Genomic DNA, 5,812 nt, shown 5'->3' with positions numbered 1-5,812 from the left:
TGAATGATTCGCTGGAGTTAACTTAAGTAAATACCCTATAACACATTCAGTATCTCCTTAATTCGTTCTTTATAAGTAATCAGTAATGTGTATATGAGACATCATTCTTTTCCAAATATTGAGTCTGGGTGTCTGAGACGATCAATGCATGCATAGTATGAAGTTCATGCACCAAATCTTAGCGACGGTTAGCTATTGCAACATCAAGCATTACGTAATTCACTGACACCGTAACACAAACTATATAGTATACGAACTGGTTAACCGTTATGGAACATCTCTGTCGCAGACCATCACCAATATGCTCAAATTGTTGTAATCACAATACTGTCATCCTCATCTGTGGTGACGTCACAGAATGAGACTTAAATTATTACCAAAATTGTACCTACCATGAGTAATATTGGGATGATTCAAGACTAGAAGGATCTGGTAGCTGTTCTTGTGTATCTGAGATCACTGTGAATGTAACGTTGTGTTTGCTGTTGCTTATATTTTCTTTGATTTCTGACACTTTTTTGTTGTGGTAATGTCAGTTTTAGAGAGATTCCACAAACTTTATACAGACAAAGATACAATCTTCGTTGAAGCATATTCAAAACTGTTGTAGTGTTGACCGAGTTATATTTGGTTTAGTAAATGTACTTCATGGATTAAGAAACATAATCGTACCCTGGTTTAAATAGATGCGTTAAGATAAATCTCTTCATAGTTTTGTCATTGAAGAATTTGAAAATGATGTTTATGATAAAAGGAAGTCATCAATCGAAATATTGTAACTGCAGTAAAATGAAATGTGTCAGAAATGTTTAATTGTGGTAAATGCAGAACATTTATATACAAGAGATGAATTTCTAAATTTCTTAACATTCAGAAACCATCATTGTTTTGTCACTTTTTAACGAGCATACATCAATTAATTATAAAATATCGGGTCGAATCACTTATAACTTTTGGTTATCTTTACGTAGATTTCTTAACCTAGACTATCGAAGACAACATTGATGGTTTTATAACAAAAACATGTTAACCGAACTCCAAGGTATATTTAATCAAAGTGCTTGTAAGCACTGAGGGTAAAGATTGCTTCAATTTATCGGTGGGAAGTAACATTAAATATTGCATTGTATAAAGCATTGGTTGTAGTTGATTTATCAGTAATTCTAGACAAAGGAAGATAACTTCAATATTTAAAGATGGCTTTAACATTTTTAGAACAGTTATTAGATTCCTGCACCTTGCAAAAGTTATGTAATTTTCTTGACAATTGTAACATCATTTTGTGCCGTGAATATCTAGGCATATATTACATCGATAAATTTCTGGAAATGTTCTTGGATAAGATGTATAGAAAGTTATGATCAATGCACTATATAATCTATATTGTGTGTATCAAAAAGGTAGTGATAAGTCTTGGAAGATTTCGATATCAAGTCAGTCCCATAAGGATTTATAGCTTGCTAAGTCTCACACGTGTATGGCAGTTGTAACTTACACCATTGTGTGAGCAACCCAAACACATAATTGGTTAATGGGACAATTTTAGTTACAATGGCTGAGTATCAGCTATAAAATACCATACGAGTTGATATGCGTATACTCTATTCGCTTGTGAACTTGTAATATTGCAGCTAAAGTGAGGAAAATTTATAATTTAAAATTTGTTCGTTTGTCATAGATTTAGATACTAAGATGACCTCTATTGTCAAGGTAAATGTTACTCTATAATAAGGCGTAGTAAGCTGTATCATTGGTTTCTTTGATCATAAGTTCAACAGGACATATCAATGTGATCCAATCACAAAACTTTATTCTGATAACGGAAAGAACATCATCAATATACCTGTATGCACAATTAAATGATCTACATTCCTAGATATTGTGGTTTTTTTTCAATTGTCTGGAGAAACTCCGACTCATATGAAGATAACACTCTTGGCATGTTCAGTTTTCCGTTTTATAGTATATTTTTTAAGAGAAAGAAGTGTTTGACATTAACGTCTTGATTATCACATAACAAGCAGTGTATTTCCCTAAAAGTATCTACATGTTGTGAATGTAAAGAAAGAAATATGACATGTTTGTTAAAAATAATTAACCATGGATCAAAAGAACAAAGACATGAACATTAACCTTATTTGATGTTGCGGCTAAATACATTTGGACACGAAATACCATGTATTCTTTATTCTAATTCTATCAGCTAAAATTCTATTTTGCTACAGGTGTTTCGCAGACTTTGTGTGTGACCATGTATCAATTGTAATTTCCTATTTAAGTGTAGGTTGGTCTGATATAAGAAGAATACATTGAAGAGAGGAATATTACCGAAGGGTTCACTTAAAAGACTATGCCATGGCCAAAGAAAGAAATAAGGGAGAACAAAAGACAGACACTTCCCAAAAAAACATGCATATACATGAACAATCTTTTGTAGGACAGTGATGTGAGCTTTTGATATTCTCATCTTTTCAAAATTAAATAATGTAAAATTCTTGCAATACTCGTACATGTATTTGAACTTGTGAAGCGGTAGAAATATCAATGAAAATCATCCCACATGACATGGTCCAATTGTATTCTTAACTAACCAAATTCAAGACTTGATTAACCATCTTTCTTGTATTACTAGTAATACTTTTAAAGATGGTCAAAATGTTCAAGTTATAATAAACAATCATGACCTAAATAAAGTCAACAGTAGTATACAGCTGTTCAAAACTCGTCAATCTATGGACAAAAAACAAAATCAGGGTAACAAACCAAAACTGAGGGAAACACATTAAATATAAGAGGAAAACAACAACACAACATTAAAATGTAACACACACAGAAACAAGTCCCTATATTGTTGAGGGCCAATTAAAGATGAATTGACAGTGAGATGTCATAATCAAAGTGTCTGTAAGCACTGAGGGTAAAGATTGCTTCAATTTATCAGTTTGAAGTGAAATTAAATATTGCATCGGTTGTAGTTGATAAAACAGCAATTCTAGACAAAGGAAGATAACTCCAATTTTAAAGAAGTCTTTACCTATGACTTGATTTATATTTATAGAATTGATATTAGATTCCGGCACCTTTCAAAAGTTATGTAATGTTCTTGACAAGTGTAACATTATTTTGTGCCTTGAATATCTGAGCATATATTACATCAATAAATTTCTGAACGTTCATGCATAGGATGTATAGAATATTATGATCAATGCACTATATGTTGTATAGCAAAAAAGGTACTGATAAGTCTTGAAAGATTTAGATATCAAGTCAGTCCCATAAGGTTTTGATTGCATTTCTTGCAATCTTTACCTAAAAATAATTTATAAATAAAAAACAAGTCAGGGTAAATAAATGAACATCGTAGTACTTTAGTTTGTTTATTTACACCTGCTATTGCATAGCTGTTCATATATATATTTATCATTTATAATGTACATTTCATAACAATAAAGCACCAACATAGAATAAAGTATGGATATGTGTAATATTGGTCAGTTGACACAAAGAATAAAGTATGGATATGTGTAATATTGGTCAGTTGACACAAAGAATAAAGTATGGATATGTGTAATATGGGTCAGTTGACACAAAGAATAAAGTATGGATATGTGTAATATTGGTCAGTTGACACAAAGAATAAAGTATGGATATGTGTAATATTGGTCAGTTGACACAAAGAATAAAGTATGGATATGTGTAATATTGGTCAGTTGACACAAAGAATAAAGTATGGATATGTGTAATATTGGTCAGTTGACACAAAGAATAAAGTATGGATATGTGTAATATTGGTCAGTTGACACAAAGAATAAAGTATGGATATGTGTAATATTGGTCAGTTGACACAAAGAATAAAGTATAGATATGTGTAATATTGACCAGTTGACACAAAGAATAAAGTATGGATATGTGTAATATTGGTCAGTTGACACAAAGAATAAAGTATGGATATGTGTAATATTGGTCAGTTGACACAATGAATTGGTCAGTTGACACAAAGAATAAAGTATGGATATGTGTAATATTGGTCAGTTGACACAAAGAATAAAGTATGGATATGTGTAATATTGGTCAGTTGACACAAAGAATAAAGTATAGATATGTGTAATATTGACCAGTTGACACAAAGAATAAAGTATGATTATGTGTAATATTGGTCAGTTGACACAAAGAATAAAGTATGGATATGTGTAATATTGACCAGTTGACACAGAGAATAAAGTATGGATATGTGTAACATTGGTCAGTTGACACAAAGAATAAAGTATGGATATGTGTAATATTGGTCAGTTGACACAGAGAATAAAGTATGGATATGTGTAACATTGGTCAGTTGACACAAAGAATAAAGTATGGATATGTGTAATATTGGTCAGTTGACACAAAGAATAAAGTATGGATATGTGTAATATTGGTCAGTTGACACAAAGAATAAAGTATGGATATGTGTAATATTGGTCAGTTGACACAAAGAATAAAGTATGGATATGTGTAATATTGGTCAGTTGACACAAAGAATAAAGTATGGATATGTGTAATATTGGTCAGTTGACACAAAGAATAAAGTATAGATATGTGTAATATTGACCAGTTGACACAAAGAATAAAGTATGGATATGTGTAATATTGGTCAGTTGACACAAAGAATAAAGTATGGATATGTGTAATATTGGTCAGTTGACACAATGAATAAAGTATAGATATGTGTAATATTGACCAGTTGACACAAAGAATAAAGTATGGATATGTGTAATATTGACCAGTTGACACAAAGAATAAAGTATGGATATGTGTAATATTGGTCAGTTGACACAAAGAATAAAGTATGGATATGTGTAATATTGGTCAGTTGACACAAAGAATAAAGTATGGATATGTGTAATATTGGTCAGTTGACACAAAGAATAAAGTATGGATATGTGTAATATTGGTCAGTTGACACAAAGAATAAAGTATAGATATGTGTAATATTGACCAGTTGACACAAAGAATAAAGTATGGATATGTGTAATATTGGTCAGTTGACACAAAGAATAAAGTATGGATATGTGTAATATTGACCAGTTGACACAATGTTTATCTTCAATTTGGTGGTACTATTATTCTTATTTCAAAAACTAGAAATAAGAAAATAAATAATAATATTTAGATGGTCTTTAAGGGAATGTCCTTGGTCTACATAGTAGTTCAAACCTTTTCAGTTAAGTCAAACTGATCATGAAGGAAAACAATCATATTTATAAATAAAAACTATTTTGATTTTATGAATTGATATGTTGAACCTTTTACAACCTTAAATTGATTACTAAATTGGAGACCATACATTGGCTTATACACACACAACCCTTTGCTAAAGTCAATTTTTAGTACACATAGAGCATTAAGTGTTTCTTGACACACAAAGAGCAATCTATGTGTCTGAATACACAGATATAAGTGTTGTGTCAGCATAAACAGTGCTTTAAACTTGCACTATAAAAACAATAACAATGTAGTCCTGACCAGAAAATAATTTGCTTCCATCAAATTTAAGTACATGTAAAAAGGAAAGGTTAAAATTGGTGAGATGTAAAAAATAACTTAACAAATGAGAATTTATAAGAAGCATAGTTTGGAAATATACAATTGTATAATACTAAATATTAAGTCAGCTGAACCACAGAAATATTATGTATAAAGCAATTGAAGATGTGTCATTTGGCTTTCCTTAACTTATAAGTGACAAAATTATGTGTTTCCACATTTCATACAGAGACTAAATATATTAGTAAAATTATTGAAACCTTATTTGCTCATATTCAGATGTAAATCA

The sequence above is a fragment of the Mytilus edulis genome, chromosome 9 (genome assembly GCF_963676685.1).
Source record: "Mytilus edulis chromosome 9, xbMytEdul2.2, whole genome shotgun sequence".
NCBI lineage: Eukaryota > Metazoa > Mollusca > Bivalvia > Mytilida > Mytilidae > Mytilus > Mytilus edulis.
This window is presented reverse-complemented; position numbering follows the sequence as displayed.